The following is an 18803-nucleotide window of genomic DNA, read 5'->3' on the forward strand; positions in this document are numbered from 1 at the left end:
GGGAAGAAAAAAAGGAAATTCCCAAAGGGAGGAAAAAGAGGAATCACCAGAAAGGGAGTTAAATGAACTTGAGGCTAGCAGCTTAACAGAGAAAGAATTCAGAGTATTCGTTATAAGGATGTTTAAATGGATGGATGACAAATACACACAACTCAATGAAAACTAGAAGGAGCTGAATGAAAATGTCACCAACATGAAAAGAAAACAAGAGGAGATGAAGAACGACATAGCTGCAATAAAGAACACGATGGAAGGCTTAAAGAGTAGAGTAGAAGAGGCAGAGGACCGCATCAGCGAATTAGAAGACAAGGTAGAAAAAAACACACAAACACAGCAGCAACTGGAAAGAAGACTTAAAAAGCAAGAGGAGAGCCTAAGGTAGCTTCGGGACAAGACAAAACGAAACAACCTTCGAATAATAGGGATAAAAGAAGGAGAGGAAGAGAAGCAAGGAATAGAAAACCTGTTAGAAGAAATAATCACAGAAAACTTCCCTGATATTGACAAGAAAAAAACTATCCAAGTCCAAGAAGTACGCAGAGTCCCAAACAAGTTGAACACCAAAAGACCGACACCAAGACACATCATAATTAAATTGATGAACGCCAATGACAAAGCAAGAATCTTAAAGGCTGCCAGAGAGAAACAGAAAGTTACCTACAAGGGATCTCCTATCAGAATATCAACTGATTTCTCAACAGAAACACACCAGGCCAGAAGGGAATGGAATTAAATATACAAAGTGATGCAAAACAAGGGACTGAATCCAAGAATATTATACCCAGCAAGGCTATCATTCAAAATTGAAGGTGGAATCAGAAGCTTCACAGACAAAAAAGGGCTAAGAGAGTTCATCACTACCAAGCCAGCAATGCAAGAAATGCTAAAAGGGCTGCTGTAAAAAGAAGAAAGAGAAAGGCAAGAAGAAACAAAAACACTAAGGAAAAATATGTAAACAAACAGGTACTTATCAATAATAACAGTAAATGTAAATGGATTAAATGCACCAATCAAAAGACATAGGGTAGCTGAATGGATAATAAAACATGACCCATATATTTGCTGTCTACAAGAGACCCACCTTAGAGCAAAAGATTCACACAGACTGAGAGTGAAGGGATGGAAAAACATTTTTCAGGCAAATAGAAATGAGAAAAAAGCTGGGGTTGCAATACTTATATCAGATAAAATAGATCTCAAAGTAAAGGCCATAATAATTGATAAGGAAGGCCACTACATAATACTAAAGGGAGCAATCCAGCAAGAAGATATAACTCTGGTAAACGTATATGCACCCAACGCAAGAGCACCCAAATACATAAAAAATCTCCTGGAAGATATCAAGGGAGAGATCGACATCAATACAATCATAGTAGGGGACTTTAAGACACCACTGACATCAATGGATAAATCCTATGGACAAAAAATCAGCAAAGAAACAGCAATTCTAAATGACACACTAGATCAGATGGACCTAATTGACATCTTCAGAGTATTTCACCCCAAAGCCATGAAATATACGTTCTTCTCAAGTGCACATGGGACATTCTCAAAAATAGACCACATATTGGGTAACAAGCAAAGTCTCCCCAAATTCAAAAAGATTGAAATCATATCAAGCATTTTCTCGGACCACAATGGCATAATATTAGAAATAAACTACAATAAAAACATTCCAAAAAATTCAAACACTTGGAAACTGAATAGCATGCTACTAAACAATGATTGGGTTATCAATGAGATCAAAGAAGAAATTAAAAAGATCCTGGAGACTAATGACAATAAAAACACAACATTGCAAATCCTATGGGACACAATGAAAGCAGTCCTGAGAGGGAAATGTATAGCTCTACAGGCCTACCTCAAAAAACAAGAAAAAATGGTAATAGATCATCTAACTCAACAACTCAAAGAATTAGAAAGGGAGCAACAAGAAAAGCCCACAGTGAGCAGAAGAAAGGAAATAATAAAGATCAGAGCAGAAATGAATGACATAGAGACCAAAAAAACAATACAAAAGATCAACAAAACCAAGAGCTGGTTCCTTGAAAGGATAAACAAGATTGATGAACCTCTAGCCAGGCTCACCAAGAAGCAAAGAGAGAGGACCCAAATAAACAAAATCAGAAATGAAAGAGGTGAAATAACAACAGACCCCACAGAAATACAAAGGATTGTTAAAAAATACTATGAACAACTCTACTCCAACAAACTAGACAACTTGGAGGAAATGGACACATTCCTAGAAAAACACAACCTTCCAAAACTTACTCAGGAAGAGACTAAAAATCTCAATAGGCTGATAACTATGGAAGAAATTGAAGCAGTCAACAAAACCTTCCAGCAAACAAAAGCCCGGGGCCAGATGGCTTCACAGGGGAGTTTTATAAAACATTCAAGGAAGAGCTAAAACCTATCCTCCTCAGACTATTCCAGAAAATTCAAGAAGAAGGAACACTTCCAAGCTCCTTCTATGAAGCCAGCATCACCCTAATACCAAAACCAGATAAAGATAACACAATAAAAGAGAATTACAGGCCAATATCCCTCATCAACATAGATGCCAAAATCCTCAACAAAATTCTAGCAAATCGAATCCAGCAATACATCAGAAAGATCAGACACCACGACCAAGTAGGATTTATCCCTGGGATGCAAGGATGGTACAATATTCACAAATCAATAAACGTGATACATCACATAAACAAATTGAGAGATAAAAACCATATAGTCATATCAATTGATGCAGAAAAAGCATTTGACAAAATCCAACACCCTTTCTTGATAAAAACTCTCAGCAAGTTGGGAATAGAAGGATCATACCTCAACATAATAAAAGCCATATATGACAAACCCACAGCCAACATGATACTCAATGAGAAAAAACTAAAATCATTTCCCCTAAGAACAGGAACAAGACAGGGATGCTCACTCTCACCACTCCTGTTCAACATAGTGTTGGAAATACTAGCCTTTGCAATCAGATAAGAAGAAGAAATAAAAGGCATCCAAATTGGAAAAGAAGAAGTAAAACTGTCCTTATTTGCAGATGACATGATATTGTACATAGAAAACCCTAAAGACTCCATCAAAAAATTACTAGACTTAATAAATGAATTCGGCAGAATAGCAGGAAACAAATTTAATGCCAAGAAATCCATGGCATTTCTATACACCAATAATGAACTTACAGAAAAAGAGACTAAAAAAGCAATCCCATTTACCATCACACCACAAAAATTAAAATACCTAGGAATAAACTTAACTAAGGAGGGAAAAGACCTATACGGGGAAAACTACACAACATTGAAAAAATAGATGTGGGAAGACATAAACAGATGGAAGAACATACCATGTTCATAGATTGGTAGAATCAACATCATCAAAATGTCCATACTACCCAAAGCAATCTATAATTTCAATGCACTTCCCATTAAAATACTAATGGCATACTTCACAGACCTAGAACGAACTTTCCAAAAATTCATCTGGAATAATAAAAGACCCTGAATAGCCACAGAAATCCTGAGAAAGAAGTACAAAGTAGGTGGGAGCTCCATACCAGATTTCAAGCTGTATTACAAAGCCACTGTTCTCAAAACTGCCTGGTATTGGCACAAGAACAGACATATAGATCAATGGAATAGAATAGAAAACCCAGAAATCGACCCAAACTACTATGCTCAATTAATATTTGACAAAGGAGGCATGAACACACAATGGAGTCAAGACAGTCTCTTCAATAAATGGTGTTGGGAAAATTGGACAGATACATGAAAAAAATGAAACTAGACCACCAACTTACACCATACACAAAAATAAACTCAAAATGGATCAAGGACTTAAACATAAGACAGGAAACCATAAAAATACTAGAGGAATCTACAGGCAGAAAAATCTCTGACATATGCCAAAAGAACTTCTTCGCTGATACTGCTCCTAGGGCAATGGAAGCTAAAGAGAAAATAAACAAATGGGACTACATCAAAATAAAAAGCTTTTGCACAGCAAAGGAAACCATCAATAAAACAACAAGAAAGCCCACTACATGGGAGAACATATTTGCCAATGATGTCAACGATAAGGCTTTAATCTCCAACTTTTACAGGGAACTCATGCAGCTTAACAAAAAGAAGATAAACAACCCAATCAAAAATGGGCAACTGATATAAATAGACACTTTTCGAAAGAAGACAGAAGGAAGGCCAAGAGACATATGAAAACCTGCTCTAAATCACTAATCATTAGAGAGATGCAATCAAAACAACAATGCGGTACCATCTCACACCTGTTAGAATGGCCATTATCAACAAGTCAACAAATGACAAGTGCTGGCGAGGATGTGGAGAAAAAGGAACCCTCGTGCACTGCTGGTGGGAATGCAGACTGGTGCAGCCACTGTGGAGAACAGTATGGAGTTTCCTTAAAAAACTAAAAATAGAACTCCCATTTGACCCAGTAATCCCACTTCTAGGAATATATCCCAAGAAACTGGAAACATCAATGAGAAAGGATATATACACCCCTATGTTCATAGCAGCACAATTCACCATAGCTAAGTTTTGGAAACAGCCTAAGTGCCCATCAGCAGATGAGTGGATTAAAAAAATTTGGTACATCTACACAATGCAATACTACGCTGCGGTAAAAAAGAAGGAGCTCTTACCATTTGCAACAATATGGATGAAGATGGAGAACATTATGCTTAGTGAAATAAGCCAGGCAGAAAAAGATAAATATCACATGATCTCACTCATTTGTGGAATATAATGAACAACATAAACTGATGGGGGGAAAAATAGATCCAGAAACAGAGAAACATCAATCAGAACGTCAAACCTCAGGGAAGAAATTGTGAGGTAACCAGAAACCCAAGAATGCCTGAGAACGCCTTTCTAGCCATGCTAGCAATAATCAGATGTACGGAAACTTTACCTGGGACAAGAGGGGAAGTATTTTGGACTTATGCTCCTGACCCTTCATGGGTAAGACCCCTTACGTGGGCTGATCCCCTGACTAATGTAGTTACCAATAATACCAAACACCTTGGTCATCCAGGAAGTCCATTGGTGGGGCAAGAAAGTATAAATACACAGGAGTCTCCACCCAGCTTCCCTTTTGTATGACACAAAATCAAAACAATGCCCCTTTGTGTGTACAATTAAAGAGAGGTTTCTGGCTTGTGTGGACACCAAAGAAAGGGTGTCACTACTATCACTACGTGCCCCCGGTATAGGTGCAGAAAATGTAACTAAGACCTTGTCTATATAAAAAAAAATGAACAGCCAGTTTGAAAGGGAATTGCCATGGACTAGAACAAAGAATATCCTTACATGATATTATTCTACAATGTCATTAAAATTTTTCCCAGATTTGGATCACCCCCAGTACTTATAATAGTTCCTCGCACCCTTGGGGATTAAAAAAAAATCACCTGTTTGGTGCTTGGAGACAAACATAACACATCTCTTGACACTTTAGAATTACAACAGCATAATATACAATTATCCCAAGCAAACGTACAAACTAATTATTTGAATGTCTGGCAGCAATTTAAAAAGGACATGTAAGGATTTAATCCTTCTCATTGTGTAGAGGGCCTCCTGGGAAGGCACCTGAGCATTCTATATTGGTCCCTCTTACCCTTTAGGCCAAGAGAGACCCTCTTCTCACAATTCAATTGCTCACAGCTGCTGCATGAGCTCTCTGTTCATGTCGAGGTTGAAGTCTCGTGATGACGGGTGCCATGGATCTGTCTCTCACCCAATGGGGCGAACTGAGCCCTCCCTGGAGAAGAAACCCGGGTTCCACAAGATATGTGATCAGTGCTGGGGCCCCGCCAGCAGGCGAGGGTATCCCAAGGCAGGTGCTGGGCATGGAGGCCACGGGGGCATAGGCTACCAAGGAGACAAAACTGAACCTCACGTCACCCTGCTTGGCCCCGGAGAATGGCTGGTTAGCCAGAGATGGGTAAGATTCCTCAAGGAAGGAACAACCTAAGACAGGCACAGTCGCAAAGGGGCCATCAGGAGAGAATTTGGGGATCAACAGAGGTGGGGCACAGACCCTCACCCCCCCCCAACATTGCAGGGGCCTGAATCCTAGCCCCTTCTGAGGGAGGTCTCCTGCCCCCATGGCTGTTTTGTGCTTCCCATGCCCAGCTCAGATCAGGACCCTGGTGACCGACAGAGACTTGGCCGACAGCAGCTGCCCTCTCACTCCAACAAGAATTGTTTGAGTTGTCTTGTACCCATGGTGTGGGGAAGTGGGTTTATGATATCTAAATCCAGCCCACCACCAGGAATGCTCAGGACCTACTCAAGAAGGCAAATAATCCCTTCCACCAATATTTACAGGGTAAAATAAGATTGTTGTTAGAGTAATAAATTTGACAGTAAAATAGTAGTCAAGTTTTCAGGCAAACTTAAATTGGCTAGTTGAAACAAGCGAATATTCTAGAAAAAGTAATTGTACTGGACAAAAAGGTGTTCCTAAAGTGTTAACTAAAATTTTTATTGGTACTTCATCTCATGATAAAATTGTGCACCATGTAATGAACCTAAAACAGTAATATTATAGTGCAAAAATTAAAATTTAAAAGCCATCAAGACTACATTATAAAATTTTCAAAAGCCTCCTAACATTTAAATCAAAAAGGAGGGGATAGTAGAGGAATATCATGTAAGGAAAAATATCCTGTAAGTAAATTACATCTAGAAAATTAATACTTTAGAAAATTAATTGTAAGGCTAAAAGCAAGACACCCATGAAAAACACACAAGGTGTCAAAACAAGCCAGAGGAAAATCATTTGGGCAAAAAATGAAATAGGATCCCAAGTCAAATTTATAGAAAATATTCCTTTATTAACTTTTGGTTGAGAATATGTTTGTATATTTTCAAAAAACAACTCCTAGACCATGTGGATTCCAGCAACAGAGAGGAATCAACAGGACTACTCCAGCCATGAAGACAGAAGAGAAGCAGTCCAGAGATGGAAGACGCTGATGTGGCCTTCCCATACTAGCAGTTAGCAACTGTGCATCACTGCAGGTTGCCCAGGACCAATCCAGAGAGAGTCGGACCTGCATTACCACCATTTGTCCACCATCCAGAACTGTAAAGTCAGTGCTGACATGTACACATAAGGAACTGTTGGACATTGAAATTGGGTCTCAAAAGAACTGTTGGCCCAGAAAGAAACTCACTACAGACTGATTCATTTGCCTGTCACCATAACCATTATTGCTTTTCTCATTTTCGGTTCTTATAAGTGTATTTCTAATAGCACATGATCTCACTCATCTAGGGGAAATAATGAACAACATAGACTGATGAACAAGAACAGACCCAGAAACAAGGAGGCATGGATCAGACTGTCGGGCCTCAGAGGGAGGGTAGGGAAGGGTGGGGGTAAAGGGGAGAGATCAACCAAAGGACTTGTGTGCAAGCATATGAGCCTAACCAGCAGTTAAGGACAACAGGGGGGTGGAGGCAAGTGTGGGGAGGGGTGTGGGATGGGAATGGGGAGATGAGGACAAATATGTGATACCTTAATCAATAAAGAAATTAAAAAAAATGTGTTCATAGCAGCACAAATCAAGCCAGGGGAAGATCACCTCAGACTGTTCTTGTGGAAGGCAAGACCTACACATCAGTAGCTCCTACTGACTGCCATAAAGGCTTATCTGTCTATATGGGCAGAAAGCACTAACATAGCCTTATGAACAAAATGGAGAGAGCAGAATTGTAGTAGAAAAAAGAAATGAGGTAACATGTATTTAGAACGATGAAAGGAGAGACTTGTTGCTAAAGGGCAAGAGTTGGCTGGTTTCTAGTCCTACTTTTCCCTCTGGTCCATTTGTGAACATTTTGCTTGTTTGTAATATAATCAGATTTTATGGCTTAAATGTTGTCCTGGTGCCCAGCATTTAGATGCAGCAAACCAGAGGCCTCAAGATTGAGATAATCAAGACTGGATTCTCCCCCAAACTCTGAAAAAAAACACTAATGCAGCAAAACTGACCAAGAAACATTAAAGGAAGTAGAAGAGGAAGAGAGGGAAGAGGAGAAGAGTAGAAAGGGGGATAGAAGAAAAGTTGTTTCTGCTAACAGGAGGGAGTTTGTTAACTCTTCATAATCCTATTTATGATATCTTGAAAAAGAATTTTATTTTTGTATCAAATACTGCTAAATTCCACAGTTCAAGTGGCCACTGACGGCTCCCAATATTGTAAACATTAAAATTGCTAGATTTCTCTTTTTGAAGTGTCAACACACCAAACTCAGATTTAGATGTAAATGCCAAATATCTCTCAATCCTCTATAAAGAGACTAACATAAAAGGAATGACCACCAAGCACATAAAATAGGCAAACTAATAAAATAAAAGGGTGAAGTACAACAGTATAATGAAGGAAGTTAGGATAGAGTTGTTTGCTGTGGAGCAAAAATTGTCTGCCTGTTAGTCTTCCTTCTGCCTCTGTTCTATTGCTTTAAAACATGTTTTGTTTTCTTTCACATATTGGTATATTCTGTTGTAGTTGTGGAAAAGCATAGTTCATGCTATTTTGAAAATTGAAGCCTGAATATCCCTAAAACCTAAAAAACCCCCACTAATTCAGCAAAGCTGACCACCAAACCTTCAATAGGTATGTGATGATATAAGCAATTTGGGAGAAAAAGGACAAATGGTAGGCAGGGTTGTATTAGGGCAGAGGTCTGGCTCTCCTCCTCTGATTTTTGTCTTTAAATCATTATTCTTGTTCATATTATATTCCCTCAAAATCTCTTCCTCCTCATGTATTGCTCCTTTTAATTAATGGCACTTTAGGCTTACTGAGTCACTGGGTGAGGCCCAAGAACCTGTATTGAAGCACAAGTAGGTTTGATTATTTTCCTAGCTTCCTAGTTGGTACTCCCTCTTCCAGTTCTTTACTTCTCCAGTTTATTCTTCATATAATAAATTTACCTTCCTAAAACACCAGTTAGTGCATAATACTCCCTTCCTCAAATCATTGCAAGGATTTCCTACTTTCTGTAGTTATATTAACAGCTGAAAATCTTGACTTGGCCTTCAAGATTTCCATTTTCTGTTATCTTCTGCTCCCCTGGCCTTATCCACACCATTTCTTTCAATAGACCTCATGTACTAATCACACCATGCCATTTTTGGCTCCTTTATCTAGAAAGGGCCCACACTTCATCACCTCATCTCACTATCTCTCTTGAAATTTCATTCTTCCAGAATAATTTCATTTAGTAAAATGAAGATGAAAAACATCGATATCAAATTTGTTACTGTAATCTCTACCAGGTAGTAAGAGGGCCAATGTTTATCCCATTTTTTGTGCCCCAATTATGACATAGGGTCTTGAATATTATTGACCACCAATGAGCTTTTGTCCTTATTTATTATTACATGCCTTCCCATGCCTTCTGTGTAATAAGTATATGTGTATATGCCACAACATCATTGCTAAATGACTCCAAGGTTCCAAATCCCATACTGTACTAAGTGAAATTTCTGTTGTGCCCATTTTATTTTTATAAGGATTTTAATAGCTAGAAGTGATGATCAGACACTCAATGATATTTGTGTGCTTAGACTAAACTTATCAATCCTAGTGTTTCTTACATTTCACCAACTCTCTTTGGTTGCAATTGTTCTTTTTTAGCTAACTGTTACAGTGGTATCTTTTCCTTTGCTTGGCTTATTAAACTATGTGCAGAGGGAGAGATTAAAAGAAATGAGAGACAAAGAACTTATATGCATATATCCTTGACCTATAGACACAGACAATAGTGTGGTAAAGGCCTGGGGGTGAGTAGGGGGGTTTTAAAGAAGGACAAAGGGGGACATCTGTAATACTTTCAACAATAAAGATAAATTTAAAAAAATAAAGTAGAAAAAAAAGAGATGAGAGAAGACAAAGATTGGAGGCAATCCTACTGCTCCCAGGTAGGGTGATTTGAAACTCTACTTACTCTATTTTGTTCATCAGTTTATTTTGTTCATTAGATTCCACATATGAGTGAGATCATGTGATACTTATCTTTCTCTGACTAGCTTATTTTGCTTAGCATGATACTCTTCAGGTCCCTCCATGCTGTCTTTTTAAAAAATTGAGTAGGGTATTACATATGTGTCTTTATCGCCCCCCTCCATGCTGTCTTAAAGGGTAAGAGATAGATCCAGAAATATAGAAGCATGGAACAGACTGATGAATCTCAGAAGGAATGTGGGGGTGGGAAGAGATTAACCAAAGAACTTATATGGATATATGAATAACGCATGGACACAGATAATAGTGTGGTGGAGGCCTGGGGGGCCGGTACAGGGTGGAAGAGGTCAATGGGGAAAAAGGGGGACATCTGTAATACTTTCAACAATAAAGATAAATTTAAAAAAGTAACTCTACTTTCTCACTTTCTATGTTCTAAGTGCACTTGACTATTTGCCTCTGTGTAACAGTGGTAATGTTTGTTGGAAATATGGATATAATCTCCAGAATTTATTCCTTTGAGAGGGAAGCTACTCATATCGATTTATAAGTTCTGCTGTAATTCATTAATTGTATCACTTCTCAGTCACATCACATCTGTTTGTTTGATCCAGTGCATATTGCCCACATCTGAATGCAACTGTATGAAACCAAACATGACCTTTGTGCCTAAGCCATTCACATAGGGCCTTGTAAACTACCTTTGATTAATTCTTCAAGGCCATCTTTTACACAGACATTGGTTGTACAACTGGCATCCAAACACAGATTGCCCCTGATTTGAGAACAGCCACACAACCCAGTCCTCCAAAGATACAGATGACTTTAGTATTATCATATCTCCCTTGATTTATAAATACTGCAAATCAGTTTCCTTCTGGCAGAGTGAATAATTGAGAGCTGGAAATAAGCATATTCAAGGCTTACTTTCATAGCATTTATTTTTAAGATATTATGTGGAGATTTCCTTCATATCATACTATTGTTAGAGTACATTTTGTACAGAGAGGGAAACACACAAGATACACTGAGTGACTATAATTGAGTTGATGGTAGATTATGGGTGAGAAATGGGAAAGGTGGTTTGCCTATAGGGAAGATAAAAGCAGTAGAATGAAGGTTGGGCATCTGCCAAGGACAAATACCTATCTCACAATTTGGATGAAGCCTGGCTTTGCCTTTAGTGCCATTTGAATTGTTCATCTGGGTGATGCTTTGATAGGAAAATGCAGGGTAATTGTGGAGAGTCAAGCTATCAGGTTGATAATGAGAGACACAAATCTTTTTCTAGAAGCAGGTCCATCCTCCTGGGAAGGTGTAATATGTAGCGTTGAAGATTTCACCATATAAATTAGCACTTGATTACAAGTTGCTTGTATTATCCACTCACTGTTTCATTCTCTAATCCAATCAGCAAATATACTTTGAAAACTCTTAAGTGCTATCTGTTGGTACAATGGTGAGCCATATCAAACTTCGTCCTTGAACTCATGGCACTTTGGTCTGTGACAGTTATTTGTATGAATATACAAATACTTACAAGTTGACATAAGTGCTATTAGTGAGAAAAAATAGCCACTGATCTCTTTTTTTTATTAACAGCTATACTGAGGTATAATTTAAATACCTTAAGATCCATCTATTTGACACTGTTTTAAAGCAAAAATCAGATCATGTCCCTTCTCTGCTTGAAATTCTTTAATAGCCTTCTGTTACTGTTGAAGCTAAAACTCCTTTAGCAGGCTTACTACAGCCTTACATAATCTGGATCTTGTCACTCTGCTCTAGTCAAAATTGCCTTCTGACAATTCAGAGAAGGTATTGAGCTCTTCTTTTGCCTCAGGACCTTGGTACATACTGTTCCCTATGCATTGCGTGAACTTTCCCTGATTCTCATATAACTGGACCTTAATCAACATTCAGATCATTGTTTTAAAGTCACCTTTTCTGAAAGGTCTTCTCTGGCCATGCTATGCAGAGTATTGAATCCCTCACACTCTGCCATGTCTTCATTCCCAGTCACAGCACCTATTCTACCGCCATGCTAATTGTTATAAGCTGTTTGTGCAAGTTTGTTCTGCCAATATGGTTATAAGGTTCTTAGGGACATCTTCTGTCTTTCTTGTAATGTTGTGGACAAGATATTGGGCATACAAATGGTATAGAGAAAATATAACTTACTATGAAGACCTTTAGAGAAGTATTACCCAAAGTGTGTGTGGAATGGTGCTGGTTTGCTGTTTGTTTCCAGTCTGAGATGATATAAGGAAAGTAATTGAGTTTGAGTTTATAAGCCTTTATAGCAATTTGACAGGGTAATATTATGGATGTTGAATCTAATACTAAAAAATGGGCTTATATTTTATATACCTCGTTTTATTTATTTTATGTCCTTTTTAGTAATTTATTTTTGTTACACTTTTATTGGTCTGTGAAGATCTGGCAGCGGGGGGGCGGGTCTTGGCTTTTCTTCACAGATAGTTTGAGAAGCACTGTTTTAGAGAATATGTTTGGGGGACCGGGGGAAAAACAGAATTTTTTCAATTCATCTTGTTAGAATATTGGATAGGAAGTGATCTTTCCTTATTAATTTCAGAAGAGAGAGAGGAGAGAGAGAGAAGAGAGAAGAGAGTTGACTATAACAAAGGCATTTTTGGACAGAGAGAATGAAAGTATCAAAGTTGGCTACTTTAAGCTGACAAGAGCCTGTGGTTTGCTAAATGCATGGTAGAAAATTGTACCCCAGCTCAGTCCTTACTCCTCATTCCTTTTGTGCTCTGCTGTATTCTATTTCCATTTGGAGAAGAAAGTGAATCCTTCCACCAGAGAGGTTGCGTACTCAGGGGAGGTGACTGGGCTCCTGGCATTTGGGAATAGTGGGAGTTTTCCCCTTCAAACCCACCTCCTTTGCCTGTGAGGTCAGGCTCCAGCTCAATGAGCTCTGTGTTTACATGCCATCTGCTGAGGTGTCGGTGATTACAACATGTGGCTTTGAGTTTTTATTTAGAACATTAAAAATGGAAAACCAAAGGGAGGGAAAGAGTAGGAAAAAGAACAAGGAGATCTGGACAAGGAAGGGAGCAGAAGGGAACAATTGTCATTGGCAAGCAAAACAGCATGACTCAATTTTATTCAAATTTGTTTTCTCTCTAAACAAAGTGGACCTTTTTCTGTTTCAAGTATATCCCAAGATTTGGAAAGCTGCAGAGTTCACTTCTACAAGCTTAGGTTACACCTAAATACCTCTTTTGGGTTCTATTTTATGAAAAAAATGTTTTTGTTTTAGCAAAAATTTGGAAAAATTGTATGTAATCTAATACTTGCCCCCATCATTATTTCCTGGCAAAGTAATAATATGAATGAGGCAGATGGAGAGGGAAAGAGAGAAATAAAAGCGAGAGAAAGAAGGGGAATAAGAGACAGGGAATGTGGCAGGAGAGAAGAGAATAATGGAGATGTAATTGGTGCTTGTTAAGATACACTTCATGTTGGCTCTTTGGACATGTTTCAAACCCAGATTCGCAAAGCTGCCTTTGTTTTTATAACCTTTTTCTCTAGAATCACTTCATTCTCATAAATTTATAGTTTATATTTCATTCATATACATCTATGCTTTTGCAAATGTTCTTACATGACCTTTGTGGGGCTGGCCTTCTGTCTCACTGAGATGCTTGAGTGGGTAAAATGGGAAGAGCATGGTGCTCTACCAGGAGTCTGATCAACTTGGAATGTAAACCCAGTTTGGTAAGAATTAGCTATGAGACTTTGTATAAGTCATGTATCTTTTCTGAGCCCATTTTTCTGATCTCTAAAGACCTTGGGGAGGTAGGTGGATAAAAAGTATCTCCTCATAGTTCTGAGATAATTAAATGGGAAGTCTAAAGAAAACCTCTAGTATTGCAGGGGGTAGTCTAAGATACTTCCTTTTCCTTTTCTCCACTAGAGCCATGGCCTGCTTGATTGCCTGCTCCTGTGGCCTTCTACCACTGTCAGGGTCAACAACTGCCCCCAACTCTGGGATCAGTCTCAATCTAGGCAAGGAAACTCTTAAGTCTTCAAAGGTAGAGGTTAACTGGCGTAACACTGAATGAGACTTATATTTGGGTACCAGATATTTATGGTTGGACCATCTCAACCGAGTTCAAATTCATTTTGTGTCAACTTCTAGACCAGTGATTTTCAACCCGTGTGCCAAAAGAATGTTTAAAACATGCAATACTTGACTTTTCCCTTAGATTGCCAAATTAAAAAATGACAACAACCAATGCAACAATAGCTGTTCGGTGTGAATGAATAAAAAGGATACTTATTATTTTTTGTTAGATCGGCAAAAAAAAAAGGTATTATTTTGGTGTGCTGCAGAATTTTAATAATTAGTTTATGTGTGCCATAAAATTATAAAGGTTGAAAATTGCTGGTCTACACTATCGTGATTAATACTTTAAATCTTCAATTCTGTTACAACTTAGCTACTTACACCCTTTGGCTTTTGTCCATCTAGGCTTATGTTTAGTCTGTCTTATGATTTTATATCCCCAAGGATAACAGGGTTTTGCTCCACCATTTATGTCTTTGTTGTTCATCCAGCTGATATATCTACACTCTCACTCCTGGCTTTCCCTGGTCAAACTGATGCTCCATGAAGAAAATATGTAGAGCTGAAAGTTACTTTAGAAGTTTTTTCAAAATTTTAGTCATTAATATACCACCTTTACGTTTGTTTTGTTTTTTAGAGAGAGTGGAAGGGAGAGAGAAAGATATTGATGTGAGAGAGTCACATTGATTAGTTGCCTCCCGAATGTGCCCCAGTCAGAGCAAGGGATCCAACCTGCAACCCAGGCATGTGCCCTTGACAGGGAATTGAACACGTTACCCTTTACTGCACAGGCCAATGCTCTTACTGCTGAGCAACACTGGCCAGGGATACATCGAGTACGTTTTTAAACATAGATACCTACTTTAGCCTCATTCTTAGGAATGGTATATGTAAAATCACAGAATTGATGGGATCGTTATCTTTTTCTAATACACATCCTATATAACAGTGATGGGCAACCTTTTGAGCTTGGTGTGTCAAACTTTGCCAAAAAACTGAGCATAACTCAGGTAGTGTGTCACTTTGAGGAAAAAACATTATTTCAAAAATGTTTCATCCTCAGGAGCAGCAAATGTTTCATCCTCGGCATGCGGCCGCCTCAGCGGCCGCATGTCATCAGAAATGGCTACGCGTGTCAGTGCTGACACGCGTGTCATAGGTTCGCCATCACTGCTATATAATAAAGAGGTAATATGCAAATTGACCATCACTCCAACACACAAGATGGCCACCCCCATGTGGTCAAAGATGGCCTCCCCCATGTGGACACAAGATGGCCACCACAAGATGGCCTGCAGGAGAGGGCAGTTGTGGGTAATCAGGCCAGCAGGGGAGGGCAGTTAGGGGCAATCGGGCCGGCAGGGGAGCAGTTAGGCATCGATCAGGCTGACAGGGGAGTGGTTAGGGGGTGATCAGGCTGGCAGGCAGAAGCGGTTAGGGGCAATCAGGAAGGCAGGCAGGCAAGCGGTTGGGAGCCAGCAGTCCTGGATTGTGAGAGGGATGTCCAACTGCCCGTTTAGGCCCAATCCCACTGACATCCCTCGAGGGGTCCCAGATTGGAAAGGGTGCAGGCTGGGCTGAGGGACACCCCCACCCCGTGCACGAATTTCATGCACTGGGCCTCTAGTTTAATATAAATTCAAAACCAGTTAATTTAAGAAGTTTTACTATATACTACCTAAAATCCTCTCATGTACAAATAGCAGGTTTTGGGAAATAGCGATCTGGTCTAACTCTTCATTTTACAGATTAAGAAACAGCTTCAGAGAGGTTTGATTTGTCATAAGGCTAGCTAGATGAATTCTTGGGCTTGAAACCTGTCTCCTAGCTCTTGGTCTAGTGCATTTTTCACTATGCCTAGAGTTAATATAGGGTTCTGTGCACTATTATTCACATATAATAAATAATTAAATCACAGTACTTAACATGCATGACAATGCAGTGTCAAGTATCCTGATCCAGGACCTTACCATGAAAGAAAGAGATTGCTTGACTGACAAATTGTATAAATGTTGGTTACCTCTGGTACTTGAGTAGAGCAACATTACCATCTTAGAGAGAGTCATGGAAGAAAAAACAACAATTAATTATGGAACCAACCATAAGAAGTGACATCACCAACTGATACAGAATTTGTAAGAGACTTATTTGCTTTATTGGGATGCCCACTTCTGGCCTGACCAGATAACATCTCTGGCCTGTGCTCCTGATACAATCTTTTGTTTCTTCCAGGGATTTCAACAATTTAGAACTTTCTATAGCTTGTACACTATGAAATATACACTTTGACATGTGAAACCCTTTGTTGAAGCATTCATGCACTATCCAAGTTGTTCCACTTTAGGACTGCTACCAGGGAAGGTCCATGTAAAAGCACATAGAAATCTTTGCCAGATCCATTGAGCTCATTAGCAAAGGGGACACTTGAGGCAATGCTGAAGGTGATTCCAGAAAGCTAAGGTAAACAGTGTGACTGTTTTTTACTTTGCATTTGTAGAAGAAGGCAGTAGTTCTGTACTGTTGTAACACAAAGACTCATATTAGAATTCATTCCCTTCTGTATATGTCCTTAAGCTTTCATCCAGCTGGCTCATCTTGAAAGGCCAGATGGCTCTCTTGAAAGAAAACATCTTCTTAGTTCCATTTACCCTTTTTTGACCATCTAAATGGCTTCTAAACAGTTTTGGTTTGCTGTTGTGAGTATGTGTATATATGTCCATGGTGGAGAGGTTTGGCGTATTTTAATTTTCTTTAAAAATCTGGAAACCATGATAGGGATAATCTGTCTCATCAGAGATTAGCAAACATTCATATCCCTATTGTCTATATGCAATGTGAGAGTATAGAAGTTGTGGAAACACAAGGCTGTGTTCAAATGAACTGAAGTTCACTAGAGGAAGAGAAAGGGTGGCAACTCAAAGCCTGCTGATGAGTTCATCTTTTCATTACCCAGGCTGACATGACACCATATATTATATTATTTCTCAAGAAACAGACTTTTCTTGTTGTAGTAGGCATCCTCCCAAGGTTTCATAATTCTCAGTTCTGTGTTAGGCATTAAGTTTACCATTCTTTTCCCCAATCTGTCCTAATGATTCTCTCTTGCCATTCTGTCACTACACAGGCTTACATTTCTGTCATATCTGGGTCTCAAAGTTGAAATCAGAGCTCACTTGAAGGATTGTCAGTAGGATTAGGGAGGCCTAGTTAGAATTATAGAATGGGAAAAGTCCTTATGGATCACCTGGTCATCAGACCAACTGACTCAGCCATTGATGTGCCTGACTCAGATTGCCCTTTAAGACAGAACCTGCCTCAAGGACTTGAGTTAGAAGACAGACTCATGTGCCTTCAGGCTCTGCCTCAGCTATCAAGTGGGAGGTGTGTGCTTCCTGGGCAGCTGCCAGCCAATGGTGGAGCAAAGTGGGGGGTACAATGGCTTGCCATTTGGGATCAGCATGGGGTTCCTCTATGCACAGGAGCTACCAGTTGTGCTGGCCAATACTTTCTCAGACCTTTACCACAGTCTGAAGCTCTTATCAAAATTCCTTTCCTTTCCCCCTCCTTTGCTGATATCAGACTTGTATTATGGTCTGAAGCTCTCCCTGCCTACTTGTGTCCCTATCCCTTTTTACCCCCACAGGTATTACTCTCAATAAATGTTTTGCACTTCTAATTATATCTTAGCATCTGTTTCCAAAGGACCCAACCAATATACCAATAACTCCCCATTCCCATCTGAATTCTACAGTAAGGAATCTGAGGTCCACAGAGGTGAAGTGACTTACCCATGATACCATAGCTAGCTATTAGCAAATCAGTATAACAACCCAAACTTTCTGACCCCCAATTCAATGCTTTCCCAAAGTTCAGTGGTTCAAGTACCACCACAATCATGTATGAAACCCCCAACACAGATCTTGTTATGTTTATCCCCCATGTTATTATTTGTGTGACATATTATTTCACTTGTCATTAAATTTCTACTTTAGCTTTCTTTGAAGTAATAATATCCATAAAATTTGGATTTTGATGTGCTAGTTTTATATTTTTCTAATACATATTAAATAAATACAATACCACTATAATAAAAAAAAAGTTTGTGTGTATACTACCTAAAGTCATATGATTTGCTGTCAGTGATAGGTGAACCCTAGGACTTAGAAGGCAGAGGAGAAGAAAAAGGTAGAAAGAGGGAGGAAGGAAGATAGGAAGAAAAGCGAAATACTTATTGGTGAGGAAGAAATGGTGAAAACCCATCAATAACCGCCTCAGGTGCCTTGCTGTGACCCCTGTGTTTCCTGCCAAATCCTGGCTTAATCTCCAATTAGTCAACAAACATCCTTTACTTATTGTTTGTCTAAAAAACAAATGGAATGTATTCAGATGTAAATTAAAAATCAAGATTTGTCCTCCTAACGGAGTCAATTCATTTATCCCCAAAATGGACTGAAATGGTCCACTTTGAACAATTTATTGGAGAAGATGTGTACTCCTTTTAAAACCAATAGTTCTAATCTTCATTTTATAAAGTGTTTGAGTGCACACACTTCCTAAGAAAAATATTTAAGTAGCATTTCCTTTCTCATTTTAAAATATTTATTATTAAAACAAAATAAGATTTTTCTCTGATCTAAGAAATCTAAGAATATAATTACAATAATCTTTCACCTTTCTTGTCATTCTTTTGTTTCAAGAGCTTTG

At 38.9% G+C, this 18803-nt stretch overlaps 1 protein-coding gene across 1 annotated transcript in view; it reads right to left on the reverse strand.

Annotated features, from left to right (window-relative positions):
- The window catches only part of GRIA3 (glutamate ionotropic receptor AMPA type subunit 3), a 373784-nt gene that overhangs the window by 117360 nt on the left and 237621 nt on the right, over positions 1 to 18803 (reverse strand). The gene's annotated exons all lie outside the window — the stretch shown is intronic.

The sequence above is a fragment of the Cnephaeus nilssonii genome (assembly GCF_951640355.1).
Source record: "Cnephaeus nilssonii genome assembly, chromosome: X".
Classification (NCBI taxonomy): Eukaryota; Metazoa; Chordata; class Mammalia; order Chiroptera; family Vespertilionidae; genus Cnephaeus; species Cnephaeus nilssonii.